Raw genomic sequence first — 16,569 nt, 5'->3', positions numbered from 1 at the left:
TAAAGTTCAGCATGGCCAACTAACTGTGCGTGGGAAGTAGCAGAGCATTTCTCTGATAACCAGCATCCCTGAGAACACAAACCAGTAACAGAGACCAAGGTAGAACCGCCAACTCTGCCTTCAGAGGCCCAGCCCCCACAGCTCTGGAAAACCTTAGAACCTTGTGGTTTACCGTAAAGCAGCAGCTAAAGCGTTTCCGCAGCATCAGCCTGCTCCTTTTGAATGCACTATGTAATGGCATGGGAAATGTGGATAAAGCACTTTTGCTGAATAACGGATATTATGATGGTTATCTTAAGAAAAGAATACTTGGGTTCTAGTTTAAATTGCAATCAAATTAGCTGCTGCTGCTTTTTGTGGGATGTCATTTTTGTTTGGAAGACTGTCAGGTAAATTGTGTTTATTCAGACATGGGCATTTGGCAGATATTTTCTCAGCAAAGAATGAGATGCGCTTGTCATTTCAAGGCAAGCAACGGACAGTATTTGTTTCCAATGACAACTTCAATTTTCTGAGAAGGGTGGACACGTTTCTTCTATGTGGTTTCTTTCTTTCTTCCTTTTTCTTTCTTCTTTTCTTCTCCTTCCTTCCACCCTCCCTCCCTCCCTCCCGCCCACCCACCCATCCTTCCTTTATATTTCCTCTTCCGTTTTCTCTACAATTATCTAAGTGGAAGTCAGAAACTTCTTTCTCACTAAAAGAATATTTTTGGTGTTCATTACTTGCAAACATTCATTTATTCAGGATATAGAGTAAAGGAGTTATTTCTTGCATTTTAGTTTCAAGAACTTTCTTTTTAAAATGTGATTTAGCAATTTTGTTATCTTACCAGTAAGGGGCAGCAAATAGCAGCGTTTGAGATGCTAAGGTATTGCATTAAGTTAGTTTGGAATTTGTCTTTTTATTTTTTTGTTAAATGAATACAACTTTTATCCCTTTTCCACTTTTCTGGTATTGTTAAAGCCAAAGAGATTGAGTACAACCAGTTAATGTCAAAGGAAAGGAGTAAATAACACGTAAAGTACAGTACTGTGAAAAGGATACAAATCTGCCACGCCTTTACGTTGGCAGGTGATGAGTCTCTTATAACTTGCAGATTGGCTCCTGGTAACAGCCATATATCAAATAGTCACAAAAATTATTCACATTCCATTTGATGAGGAGGAGAGGGTGAAAGTGGTATTTTACTTGTATTTGCATTTCTCATCTGAGCTTTAGCCACTTAATTTTGTTTTAAATCCTTCTTTCACTTGAATGAGTATTTACTAAATGTGTACCATAAGTCATTAGCCACTCTAGGAACTGGAGACAGCTGTTAAACAAGAGATACGCAGCAAAAACTTCAAATTTCCTCACCTAGAATATTTGAGATGTGATTTCTTAAAGTGATTCATTCTCAATGTCCTTTTTTAAACAGTAGGTACATTCACCTGATCCTTAGTTTCTGACACCCTCACATCCCTGAATGACTGTATCTACTTCCTCAGTTACCATGGTGAGGTGGTATCAGGGTGTGCACATGTCTTTTATTTTTGATGGTGACAACTTAGGAACAAACATGATTTGAAGACTGATATTCTTTTGAATTTCTTTTATGTTATACTTGCTTCAAGGTTTGGAACGCCAATATTTCTATTTATTCCTTTAGTCTGCAGGGGGGAATAGAAGGGAATTGTTTAACTAATGAGAAGAAAACTAGGGAAAAAAGCAAAGTAACAGGCAATGCTTTACGCACTCACATACGTATTCAGCTATCCTTTTGTTTTAGAATAAAAATCAGTTGATCCCCAGCCATCGCGACCACGCTGTGAGCTGGGTCGGGGCCTGCTTTGGCTCAACAGGCTTCCCCTTCCGGGTGAGTCCGCTGAGAGGGGAACTCTGGGGAACAGGGTGGGCCTGGGCTCCACCTGTAGCCAACATTGTGCAGTGGGTGGGACCAGGAGGGTGCAAACTTGGGGTCTGGGTAAGGAACTTTCAGCAGCCTGTTGGCTGCTGGGAGGTGCTGGGAGGTACCAGGCCGGGTTAGACTCCATGCTTGGGGCCTTGGCTCCAGCCATCGCGACCACATGGTGAACTGGGCCCATGTGGCCAGTGTGCCATTTGGCACCAGGGTCTGCCTGCTGGCCCAGCAGCAGTGAGCTCTGGGGTCTTGGGGGTATGGATTGCTGCCTAGGTACGTTCATGCTGAACCCACTGTGCTTGTGCGTTTTGAATCAGTCCTGAAGGACTCCCAGTGACAGAGTAACTTTTCCTTGAAGGTAAGCGAGGGTACTGACCTGGTGGTTTGGAGGAGAGGGACTGGGCGATCTGTATGGGTCAGACTGATAGACCAGCCTGCTTCTCAGTAAGATGGCTGGAAACAGAACTGACTCAGCAATTGTCACCACCAGACACACAAGAATCTGGTCTGGAATCACCTCAGACAAGATTTCTTTGGGGATGTCCCCAACTGAACTGCTGGACTCAGAACCTTAACCATGAAGAGAGGTGCAGGTTCCATGGTCTGACCATGGAGTGCAAGGGTCAAAGCTGAGCCTCTTCAGAAGCTGAGACGGAACAGTGGACGGCAGATCCTGGTGCACATGGAGGATATGGCAGTCTATCGAAACCTGCAGAGGACACCCAGTACCACAACAGAGGAGGGAGGCCAGAACAAATCAATCAGCTACCCCAGCCATGTGCTGGCAGTGAAATTCTGGGCAAATGGAGACTCTAAGGTAGACTATGTCAATCAGTGGTGGATTCTGGAGGGATTTCATTGTGCTTGGAATGGCGAGACTGGCAGCAATTCAGAACTGTTGAACTATCAAAATCACTTGAGCAGAACCCTTGGAGCATGCCCCACATTAGGGACCTGGGATGGGTGGGAGGGTGGGTGGGGCTTCTCCCTTTATCTACCCCTTTACCCAAGACACAGAAAAAAGATAATAATGTGGAAACGATAGTCTTACCCACTTTCCTATATCTCTTGACCCTTTGTGCCCTAATCAACTATGTAAAGATTGTCAAAATAATTTCAAAAATTAAAAAAATAGCAATTGACCCATAACATGTGTCTCAGGCACATTTCTCCTTTTCACAATTCTCCATTTTCCAACCCTTCAACTTATAATAACTCCCAACAATATGATATATATGTAACATAAATAGAAATTGTTTACAATTTCATGATCTCTCTTGTTTCAAGAACAACTACACTGAGAGAGATTTTATTCTTTCCACAGTTCTGACATTGTAAGTCTTAGGTTGTCCTGTGGGGGGCAGCAAATAATAGTGAAAATTCTCGTTCCTCTAAAGCTTAAACCCCAGGTTTGGTAGGAGCAGCTGAGTATCACCAAAGTAAAATGTTTTTCACACTAAAAGCTTTTCTTGGCATAAAGGAGATTTTCGTGGCTACTTTTGCTTTTAAAATAAAAATAGCACTGACATGACTGAAAAAAAAAGCCATCAAATTTTACTGAGTTGGATTTTATCCTTTGGTACTTTTATAGCTTTCTGCTGGAGAAGTATAATTACTCACTGCCTCTGGATACGGGATGCCCTGGCTTTGCCTGTGAGCTGCTACCGCATCAGTCCAACATCTAGAAAGGCTCTTCAACAGAAATGATTAACTTGCTTTTCATTTCTACTTGTGTTTTCATCGGGCGTGGTGATCAGGTGAAGAATAGAAATACTCTCATGAGCTGTGTACCACCTTTTACAGACACATATTATTTAAATCTAATCATCCTAACTTGAGTTGTCCAATTTTTTTCTGCAAAATAATGTATTTGGCTGAACACAGTAGAACAAATCAGGACATTCCCACCCCCATTCTTGAGTAAATAAAGGATGAAATAAGGAGTTTCACAAACTCACAAAAGGGAGAAGAGCATACTTTTACCAGATGCAACAAAACAACAACCCAACATAAATCAAAAGAAATGGGATGAAGCAGGAAACTGAAAAGATTTTCATGTTGCCTGAGACTTCCTAACCTCTGCCTTTCACAAGGCTCACGGGAAAATGAGCCTGGAGGATGCTGAAGATGCCAGTCATGTTACATCATTTGAAACATACAGATTGAGGAACAGTTGCTAGGTAAGTAGCCCTGAGAAAAATGAAAGCCACAAAACCCGCAGTCTTGGAAATACTTGAGAAATGAATTGCAGTCTTGGAAACACCTGAGCAGTAAGAAGGACCATTAGACTTACTTTCTTCAGTGGCGCCCTGTGATGTTCAAATGCTTGCCAGTGCAAGAATGCATTGATAACAGGATCTCAGAAAAGAACTCCAATGCTAGGTTACTGTTCAGTGCAATGTTCTCCCACAGACTTGTGCCCTACCTCCACTGTCCCTGCATGCTCATGCACTTTTATAGATAAGATGGAGGTGTGCATTTGGCACAACTGCTGTGACACTGCTTGGGTTGTTTGCAGTTCACTTCAGAGTGCATGCGTGTGAGTCTTGAATCTTCATCCAATTCCAGTTTCATTCTAAAGTACACCGTGGGAGACAAGAGGTGACAGCTCGCATGACTGATTCTTGCCACCCACATAGAAGACCTGGCTGGAGTTCTGGACTCCTAGCTTCTGCCTGGCTCAGCCTCAGCTGTTTTGGATCTATGTGGAGTGAACCAGTGAATGAGAGATATTTCTGTATGTTTCTGATGTGTCATTGTATGTCTCTGTCTTTCAAACAAAGAAACAAAATGAAAACATAAAATATATCAGTAATTCAAGAAGAATATGTTTATATTACATTTGGATAGTAATATCTGGTGATAAATATGATGAGGGTAAAAATAAATGGTTAGGCTATTATGAGCTCTAACAGCACAAAAAAAGAACTAGGAAGAAAGGGAGGACAGAAATAAGGAATGAAGGAAGCAAAGTACAAGAAAGGGAAGAAGCAAAAGCAAGACTTGAGGTTCGTAAGATGCAAGAGTCCAGATGTGAGCAGAACTCACACTATAGAGGCAGATGCCTCAGGAATGTTTTATGCTGTGCAATAACACAACAAAATAAATAATTCAGTAACAGCCAAAAAAACAAGATGATTAGACTTAACAGGTTAAAATGTTTCAGAAATAACAAAACAATCTGAGAACCAACCCACATTATATATCTAATAAATAAATCATAACATCAGAAATGGTAAGGGATGAAATAAACTATAATAAGATAGAGTAAAGGCTTGAAATCATTTTAATGAATGCAGAAGGGAAAGCACATTGAAGCGATTTTGCTTCTATTACTGGTAACATGGACAACTAAATACCTAAGTTCCTACCACTGAAAAGAACTAAAGCTGCTGAGTAAAAATATCTTAAAATACTAAATGCATGTAAAGGTTGGCAAAAAAAGACAATTACTATATTAGTTCGCAAATAAGTTAATGGTAGGGACTCTGAGAGATAGACAAAGAACTAACAGTGCCTTAACTCAGATGATCTTAAGCACTGCTTTATAAAACTTTAGGTAGGAGAGACAACATCTCATTCAAGTTTGTGATTCTATTGGGAGATGCCTTTGAATTCCTACAGCACTATGCCACCAGTTCAAGAAAAATTCCCGCTTTGAACCTTGAACATTGACTCTTGGTTGTGATTGGTGATGGAAAGACTTTTATCTGAAGACTCATTGCAGCCCTCTGGCATCCATTGCTATTTACAGGCTGAGTTCACACCCATCAGGATGATCACACACACACACACACACACACACACACACACACACACACCATCTGGTTTAAATGGGTACAGTGCTGATGAGCCTCATTGACACCCGAAAGAAGCCAGGGTTACTCCTCCCATTATTGTCACAGTTCTCAAAAAAAGTTCCAATGAAAATGATAAATCCAAGTGAAGAGAAAAACTCATCCATCATTAGGCAAGGAAACAAAGCACTGTGCATGACAGCAAGCACAGATAACAGGACGAAAAGCCTTCATGCATAATTGTGAGACTGAGAAAAGAAAAAAATAAGTTTACTAAAAATATTTAAAAGAATTAAAAGGCATGAAAAATGAGAAAGAAGGAAATTAATTTGTTAACACCAGTATTTTCTCAGCCCTGCTATGGCATAGACTTTCCAGAGAGCTCATCTTTAGCATTTCCTACTTACTTTTGCAATCAATTGGCAAGGCTAGTCTCATTGTTTCTTTTGAAGAAATTTAGGAAGAAAAATGTTTCTCAAATACCAAAGCCTTGGCGTGTGAATAAATTAGAAATGCAGTATAGCCTAAGATAAGGAGAAAGCCTTTTTTAAAAATAAATTTTATTTTTTATAATAATTACATGGTGGGAAGGATCAAGGTTTAAGGGAAATTGGGTGTACTCATTGCTTAAAATTTTGCTATTCTTGTTATTTCTGGGAGAAGCGGGGAGACATAGGGGGAAACCACTTATGACTTCCCACACGTTCCAGTACCCGGGGATGAGGAACCACCACCTCATATCAACCCACACTCTCGATGTATACATATTCTGAGGCTTCTGTCCAAGTGGTTTGAATAGTTCTGAAATGCTGCCAATATTTTTTTAGAAGATGTTTTTATTTTCATTGGAAAGGCAGACTTACAGAGAGAAGGAGAGACATAGAGAAAGATTTCCATCTGCTGTTTCACTCTCTAAATGGCTGCAATGACTGGAGCTAAATTGATCAACAGCCAAGAGCCAGGATTCCCCTCTGGGTCAGTGGGCACCCCATTGAATCCACAAGCAGGAAAGCTGGATGGGAAGGAGAGCATCAGGGACATGATCCAGTGTCCATACAGGATGCTGGCACTTGTAGGCAGAGGACTAGCCAATTGGACCACTGACCTCCTCAGTTACTGATACCTCAGTTACTGATACCCAAATGCACATAGGCGTACATGACAGACAATTCAACTAGGCTAGCAGGCTGCCTTGTCGGAGGATGGAAAGCAGAACAGCTTGGACAACTCTTCTGGCCAAACTTTGCTGCATGTTCCTGAGTCTTTGGGTGCACTAATGGACTTTGTCAACCTATAGACCTTGGAAATATTTTCTCAACCCTGTAGTAACAAAGCCAACAACTTTTCAGAACTATCAAAGCCACCCTTGGAATACTCTTCTCCACATCGGAGACCCTAAGTGTCATCAAATGACCATCCTTCATCTCTGGATACTGATTTAGTTTGACATCCAGCAGTAGTCCCTCCCTCCTCCTTCCCTATGGACATAGGAGAAAAAAACAACCTGAAACATCTATACTATCTACTTTTCTCAGTACCTGAGTCTCACCATTCTAGTCAGAGGCCAGCATGGGCATGCATCCCTCTCAGTTATGTAAATATTAAGTATATTAATAGTATTAAGCACTATTAATATTAAGTAACATTAATAGTATTAAGAAGAAAACAAAATAAATCTAATGAAAAAAAGAAAGTGGAAACAAAGACAGAAGCTGTCCATAGCCTTTAATTGTACTCCAAGGTGGACAAGAGGAATGGAAATGCATGTCACATAAACACGGCCTGGCAGATCTTCACAGCAGCATCATTCTGCTCCCATGCACCAGCCCCAACATCCATCCGTATGTGGCAAGGACACTTGTATCCACCCCCCACATACACCAAAAGGGTTTTTTTTTTTTTTATTAGAAAGTCAGAATGACAGAGGGAATGAGAAAGATTGAGAGGGAGAGGAAGGATAGGAAGGTGTGGAAGAAAGATACTCTTCATCCTCTGATTGGCTTTCAAAAAAAAGTCAGAAACATCTGGGGCTGGGCCAGGAGCCAGGAACTCCAATCAGGTCTCCCATGTGGGAGGCAGGAACTCAAGCATTTGAGCCTCATCACTGCTTTCCAGGGTATCAGTAGGAAGGTGGATGAGCAGTGGAGTCGCCTGGACCCAAATCGACACTGTTGTATGGTATGTGAGCCTCATAAATGCCAGCTTTACCCCCTATGCCACAATGCCATTCCCCAACACCTGCATCTGACCAAGTGAGATATACGACCTGCTTTAGAAACGGAACGAAGAGCTCCATTTTCTGGCGTAAGGGTTACCGGCACGCTGAGGAGTGGAGAATAAACACTCCAGGATTTGTATAGTTAGTTTGCCCCTACCTGAACTCTGTCGCTGATGTGCGGCACAGACGTCAGTGTAGTTAGGGAACTACAGAGGCGCCTGTGACTGCGCAGGCTGCAAATGCCAAACCTGCCACCTGCTTTGACTGGGCCAATGTCCAAAGCCAGCTCAGGAGGGCAAGTGGGCCTATGGGATTTTCCTCTGTAGAGACCTGGAGCTTTGGATTACCCTGAATATCCTAGCCATCAAGTCATAGAAACCAACTCCACAGTCCCAACTATGGTTCTGTGTTGTGTGAATGAACTCTACGTGGTTTATATTGTGAACATAATTAGAGAGGGAGAAAGGGGAGGAAGGGAAGGGAGGGTGAGGAGAAAGCAAACAAACACACTTTTCCCCGGGAAGTACAATTATTCAATCACAAGTGCCTGTGGATGTATATACTTGCTTCCCCATTATTTTCTAACATGGCTTCCTTGATAATAAAGTATAAATATCTAGCTTTCTCTTCAAAACAGTTCATGGGACATACAATATAAAAATTCATTTTGGTGCAAAGAATGTTGAAATCCAATTTTTAAAAATAATTTCTGTTTTCCATGAAGTTTTAAGAGACCCCTCTACATATTTCAAGTTTTTTGTTCTAGAATAAATTTACATTTTAACTCCATTTTCTATGAGCCCTCTGAAATTCACCGGCATTATTTATTTAAGCAGCATTGTAATCCTTTCTTCTCACTCTTTAAGGCCACCCCTTCTCCTCTTTGTCTTTATAAACATTTATTTTGGGAGGGAGAAGTTGAGAGAAGCTGTTTCTCTAAGTCCACTGTACTTAGTGTAATTACACTCAAAGCCATTCTAAGGTTGAAACTCAGAACAAAGCACTTTAATATTGTAATATTATCACAGAAAGTATCTTTACTGATTTTTTTTAGCTTCAGGAAAATGAAAGAAATTGTTATTGCTCTAAATTGACTTTTTTTAAAAAATGGGTTTTTGTTTTATTTTATTTTTTTAAAGATTTATTTATTCTTATTGCAAAGTCAGATATACAGAGAGGAGAAGAGATAGACAGGAAGAGCTTCCGTCCGATGATTCACTCCCCAAGTGACCACAACGGCTGGTGCTGTGTCCATCCAGAGCCAGGAGCCAGGAATTTCCTCCAGCTCTCCTACGTGGGTGCAGGGTTCCAAGGCTTTGGGCTGTCCTCCACTGCTTTTCCAGGCCACAAGCAGGGAACTGGATGGGAAGTGGAGCTGCTGGGATTAGAACCGGTGCCCATATGGGATCTGGGGCATGCAAGGCTAGGACTACCGCCACCAGGCCCAGGAGGTTCACTCTTTAGTACAGGATCTGCAAGTACCATGGAAAAACACATCACAGAAAAACACTTGGGTTGTTAAAATCTATATCACCCCTTATCATTATTCCTTTGTGATTTTCCTAACAGAATGCTACAGGATACTTTGAAATTATAAGTTAAAACCAACACTAATTATTTTTGAGAGATAGAATATGGTTTATTTCACATTTTAGTATATCTTTTGCTAACATCAAATCCTTCTTAACAATAGTAACACATCGAGTAGATTTTTATATTTTAAACATTAAGATTCGTATTTGAATATTTTCTGTTGCTTGGGCAGCTGATAATAAAATCACAAAACTAAACCCATTTTTGATGTTTTTTTCTTCTTTTAAAGATAGCAACTGTTACATATAATTTTTCATCAATGAAAAGGTTTTTATAAAGAAAATTCAATTAAATTTTGACTCATTTTTAACAATGCAGTTATACCACTTAGTTCAGACATTAGTTCATGTAAAATACAAACATGTCTGTCCAGTTTTAGCTTTAAGATGCTTTCCATGTGGTACACTAATGAAAATAGGAAAGAGGGCAGAGATTCCCAATGTAGGCATGCATTATAATTGGAATTATTTTTGTGTATGTAGAGCAGTACCTACGTCTTTAAACCAACAGGCGATACAATGGAAAAGCAAGCAAAGTACAGAAAATTGTTGCTGATTTCAGTTTTGTATTTTGAGACAGCAGACACATGAAAATATAAAAAAGAAAAATAAGAACATATACTTCACCCTTATTCCCCTCCTTGCCCCAGGGATATGTTAATTAGGCTCTATGTTTATGGGTGTAGCGACAACCATGACAGGCCCTTTGGAAAATGAGAGGCGTGCACTTGGTTGTCAGAGTTAAGATTTTGTTCTATTTCTCAAAGCTGAAAGTAATTCTCAGGTGCTTGCTATAGAGTTGAGCTGTTTTAATGAATTGGTGTTTGTGTGATTGGTTAGCCTAGCCTGCTAGTGCCTGAATCGTAATCATATAGGATGCTCAGGTGGTTATGGATGCCCGAGCATTTATTATCTCTTTAAAGATTCTTGAAGTAAGTGAAGCTAGCATAAAGCTGTTTCTCCATCTTTCAGAAATATACAATGTGGCTTCTAGAATTCTCCAAAAAATAAGACATCTTTCTTTTAAGCAGAAAAACATCACGTTTTCTTCTCCATTGTAGACATATTTCCTAATTAAAATGCTTTCTTCTTTTTACCTGCACAAAATTTCTGGAACTGAAGGGAGTCTGGGACTAACAAGAGGTGTGGTGAGGAATGATTTTACACCAGATGGGCCGGAAGCCAGGAGCTTATAATTTTAACATGACCAAATGCGTGTATTTATTATTTACATCTATTTAAAAATAGTAATAAAATGCTGCCTTTAAAAGTAGGTCATATAAATACTTTCATATGTTGCATATATGATTGATAATGAATTCTTATAAGCTTACTGAAATGTGACATTGTGTATAGGCATTTCCAGAAAAATCAGTGCTCTATGAATTTCTTATTCCATAGTTATAGAAAAATGATTATTTGGTTTTCTAAGCTACCAACTTTTTCACTATTTTATGCATAAAACATATTTTATAATTATGAGAGATTTGCTTATTTTGAAAATCAGAGTTAAAGAGAGAACAGGAGAAAGAGAGCTTCTCCATCTGCTGGTTCACTCCCCAGACGACACAATGTCCAGGGCGGAGCCAAACCAATGCCAGGAGCTCCATCCCAGTTTCCCACATGGGGACAGGGGCCCAAGCAGTAGGGCTGTCTTCTACTGCTTTTCCCAGGCCACTGGCAGGGAGTTGGATCCAAAGTGAAACAGCTGAGACTCAAACCATTGCCCTTCTGGGATATCGGCATTACAAGCCGTGAATTTGCCTCCTAAGCCACCGTGCCAGTCCCTGAGAAACCTATTTCTTCTTTTTTGATTACACATTTGCATTTCTTTTTATTAAATACCATCGTCAAAATCAATCAGGTATTTATATTTTAGTTATTAGAACACAATGAAATGAACTAGGTTACTTAGAGAAGGAGATGAGTCATCAAAAATGTTTGGAATAGGTGTGGAGGAATATAAAGTTATAGCCCTTTAAGTAATTTACATTATTATTCTTAGTTACAGTAAACCAAGCACTCATGGAGAAATTTGGGATATTTAACACCAAAAAGTTTACTGAAGATCACATCTTGTGATACTGACTTTAAGCTTATTACAAATTTAGTTTCAAAGAGGAAGTAAAATTATATCTGTGGTTTGAAGAATAAATTGCATACTATCAAGGAGGCATAAGGTTTTTCAGGTAAGAGGAAAAGAAAAAAAATGTTGAAAAAGCAGTGGAGACAAGAATGAGGAAGAAATGATTTCAGGATATCGAAAAGGAACCATACGTGCAGAGAAACATTTTTTGGGGACTAGGGAGGGTAGCAGGAAACAAGATTTTCCAGGAAGTGATGTATTTTGTCACTTAATACTAAGATTCTGAAAGCCAACCAAGAAAATTTTGATGTAATGTAATAAGCAAAAGAGAGCCATTAGTAATTTTTTAAAAATATTGATATTATCATATAAATTAATGTTGCTTTCTTATATTTAGTGGAGCCTAAAATTAACCATACAATATTATTTTCTTCAATTTAGAATTCTTGTTACTATGGAAAGGATCAATATAGAACTGTATTCCTGGAACACACAGGAAATCATCTCTGAATCCCTCAATAGGAGAAATTAATGCTGCAATAATTCCAATTATGATTTTAACAGGGTAGAAATATTTCTTTCTATGACCCTCTAGAAAGCTAGGCGGGTTTTGAAGATGCCATGCAATAAGCAGTACAGATGGCAATACAGGAGAGAAAAGACCGTGGAGTACTCACAATGGTGGCCTCTTGTACGTGGGAATGTGGCTTTGGGGAGTGAATTGTTCTACCCAGGACAGAGCTTCCAGAGGGGGCCGGGAGCCGGCCATTAACTATTCACTGGTTCCTTTATAAACTTAGAAAAAGGCAGCTCACTGTGCAGAATGCCATATTCCATGTCAAGTGCATTCTGACTCCTGTGCTTGTTACAGTGCATAACAGTCAAAATTTTAAAATCCTGTAGCAGTTTTCAAGGTCATTGGTGTTCTGTCAGCCTTTCTCTTCAGCCTTTCCCACCATAGTCTGAGGGAAGCAGGATGGGATGGTATTTGCTCAGCATCAGGCTAACGATCAGCAGAATCAGAACCCAATAGTCTTTACTGATTTAAAATCTAGGAATCATCTGGTTCTCTAAGCTCCTTCCTTATATTTGGTGAAAGCCTTTCATTCTTTACCCTAAAAAAGTTAAACAATAATCTGCTTGAGAAGATGTTTTGATTCTTTGACAAATTATATTTTTTAAAACACTCAGTAATTTCTTTCCTTTTCTTTCTGTTGAATTACAGTCAGGTTCCCTGTGGTACTACAGTCGTCTTGCAGATTTTAACTGGGAGTCTTCTAGTAAAATGATGGTGAGACTAGTTCTCCTTCCTTCTTCTTCTTCTTTTTTAATATAAGAATGGTTAAACAGAAGCACAGAAGCTGCTTAGAGTTTTTTTTTTTAACTCTTGATTTTGAGTTTTTAAAAAAACTATATTCAAGTTCTGAGTATTTTAACTTACAGACTTTTGCACTCAGTCACTTGTTTCTACACAGAGGTAAAAGACCACGCGTGTGGGGGCGAGTCCTGGCCTGCTTAGAGCTTTGAAGCACTGGTGTTTTACCCAAAGTTCCACAAGCTCCTCTCATTAGAATAACCTAGGATCCTTGCTAAGGACTTACTCTTCTGTTCTACTTTGGACTTAGGAACTCAGAGTTCTTGGGATTTTGTAACAAGTGTCTTGAATGACTCACATACACTGATTTGTAAAATTGGAAATTTGAAGTACTCTTCCTTCTTTCTGTTGAAAAATACCCTTCTTGCCTCCCCCACCTTCATCTTCAGGTTCAGCAGTGTGCTTGACTAAAGAAATAAACTTTCCCCTACAGTTTATTTCTTTTTCATATTGGCTTGTTTGTGAAATGATATACATGGATGCACACACAGTTGCACACTCATACTTTGACCTAGCAAAGCCAACTAAAACGAAGAGAAAATATATCCATATATAAACATGTATATATTCATATGGTGGATAGGGGGTTAGGAAAACTGTCCTTTATTAATTGAGTTAAGAGACACTTCCAGGTAGTAGTTCAGCCATATCATAAATTATAATACTGGATGATAGAACATATAAAGTGTGATCGTAGGAAGAACTATTATTACAGATAGCTCAGGAGTATCAATAGAATACAATGAGAAGATATTGGGGAGCACAGGAAGTCTGTCTACATAAACCAGTAAATCATTTTAGTGTCCTTGCTGAGGTGCAAACTCTCCCTGGTGGCAACTGGAGCTTTCACTAAACACAAGCTTTAACAAAAGACTGTTTGACATGATTTATTGTTGCTATTGTTGGTACCGACAATCTCATGCATTTTTTTTTGTTCTCACACAGAATTTTTATGGTTTGTGATAAAACCTTAGAGTATAAATTATTTGAAAAAAATTTGTTTCTTCCTGGGTAGATTTCAAGCATCATTATGCTTCTGCAAAGAGATGAGATTCAATATCAATAACCAAACATTGGTGATCTTGTTCGGAAATGTTCCTCTTGGAAATAAATTCCTCATTTTAAATAAGGGGAAAAAATACTAATTGTAAAGACCAAGAAAAGTGACCACAATGTCATAAGAAAATATTTTATTTGTAACAAAAATATTAATCTGATTTTAGAGATCTTTTTTTAGCAAAATAAAATATAATTTTAGTTATTAGGATCTTAGAAACACATTTTCTGAAATAAATTAATATGGACACATCTTGAGTTGAACAGGATTGTTTTTGAAGGACTTTGTAACATATTAAGGAAAACATCCTACACATTTCCTTTCTACCTCAATGTGGTAAACCTGATTCTCTGAAATATAAGACAAGAATATTTTTTATGATGAATTATAAAACAGCTCCCTTCTGGAAACAGAGGAGTACATTTCAGAAATAAGCTTATGGTCATCCTAATCTACATGCTATTTAGTGGGCAAATCAACAGACATCCCAGTAGCGGACTTCTAATGAATGCTCCAGTTATTTTTGATACAAAGCTCGTGTACTGAGGGGCAAGTTTAATACTGAGCCTGTGAATACAGGGTTGTACTCTGCTAAAGGATCCTCTGCTTGACCAACAGAAACAAGAAACAAGTGTGCCTCAGGGCACATCAAGGCTAGACAGAGATCCAAACTCAACAGAAAAGGGAAAGGAAGATTGGTTTTGGATATTTAGAATGGAAACTGGTCCTACTTAAAGATTGCCATCGATTGTCAGGGTCTGGATAAGCTGTTGGTGTGATGGACTCTACCCTACATTGTGAAAGAAAATAAAACAAAAAGCCTACTTACCCAGGCAATTCAGTCTTAAGTCAGTTTTATAGTAAAGATCATGTTTCACAAGTAGAAGTGAATTGCCAAGCACATTTTGTACATGGTTATATCTAACACTAGAGTACTAGGTTGGATTTGGCATCTGGTAGTTTGACTTCCTGTGGGTCTTTGATTTCCTGTCTTTCTTTGCCTCTTACTTGTCCCTCTCTGAAAAGATTGAGAAGAATGGAGGAAGACTATCTGCAGCGACTTTCCTCTTGCTGGTGTACAACAATTACAACAAGAAGTAAACTTGCATTATCTATCTACTCTGTCGACTTTCTATAATATTTAGATTTTCTTCTAAGCAGTTAAACATATGAATCACTATATTGCTTCACTTGGTCTAGGTGTGAAAACATTTTTGTTTCTGTAAAAATTCTCAGCTTTTAGTAACTTGGAAATTTTGCAGTGAGAGAATAAATCTAACATATTTGGACAAGTGTATCTTTTAAAGTAATGTGCTCTTCATATATTTTAAAGTGTGAATTTCTGGTTATTAACCCCTACATTATCTGATATATATATATATATATATATATATATGCATTATATATATATATATATGCATTATATATATACATAAAATCACTCATTTGTTTACAGAGTATGGGACAATCTGTATGCTCAGCATATGGGAAAATATATAGATGGGGTGACAATTACTGCAATGTATTGTTACTTGTTAAGACTAAGAAATTACTTGGAGTGGGTGTTGTAATGCAGAGTTAAGCTATTGCTTAGTATGCTTGCATGTCATTCAGTCATGTTGAGTTCAAGTCGAAAGTACTTCCTATCTGGCTACCTGCTATTGCATCAGGGAGGCGGGAGATGACGGACCTAGTACCTGGGTTCCTGCAGCCTTCAGGGGAGACCCTGCTGGAGTTGTTTTCTGGTTTTATTCTGGCCTACCTCTGGCTGTTGTAGGTATTTAGAGAGTGAACACGAGGTTGAAAAATTCTGTCTCTTTTTCTCTCTTTCCGTTTTCTTTGATAGCTTGTCTTGCAAATAAATAAATGAATATTTAAGAAGTAGCTTCAAATATGCAGAAACAGTGAACTTGATTTTCCTATAGATTTTGAAGGGAGATCTGACTTTCCTGTCTCTTATGGTTTTATTTTCCTAGATTTCAGCTTCAGTTCAACTCACTTTACAGGGCAGTATTGTGTTTGGGTGAACCTTTCCCCTAATTGAAATTGTTCTAGGTTGGCGAACCTGTTAAATTTGAAAGTATCAAGATTTATGAGATGAATTTAGGTAAACTTGTTTGACAAGTATTTCAACTTCAGCAAGGTTTTTGAAAGAATCAATCATGGAGGCAAATTTTTGGTGAGATGGGAAAAAAAGAGACAGAATGACAGGGACTTTTGCAGGCTTTGGGCTTAACGACTGTGGGAGAAGCAACATGAGGATAAGAAAGGAGGCCAAAATCCTCATTTGCTTGTCCATTTTGGGGAATCTCAGCTAGCTGCTAGTTTTGCTTGGGCTAGCCAAGGTTCAGTAATACAGTTCAGATGGCCTGTTTATATGCTTAACATATCCAGTTACCATTTCACATTAGGCTTCTTCTGTCAAGAAGAAGGATGACAAGGATAGCAAAGGATGACATTATTGTAGAAACTCATCTGATTCCCTTTGTTGACTTATTAAGTATTTGTCACAACCTGTAGCTTTTACCATCGTATGTCTCACTT

Source organism: Ochotona princeps, chromosome 3, assembly GCF_030435755.1.
Source record: "Ochotona princeps isolate mOchPri1 chromosome 3, mOchPri1.hap1, whole genome shotgun sequence".
Lineage (NCBI taxonomy): Eukaryota > Metazoa > Chordata > Mammalia > Lagomorpha > Ochotonidae > Ochotona > Ochotona princeps.
This window is presented reverse-complemented; position numbering follows the sequence as displayed.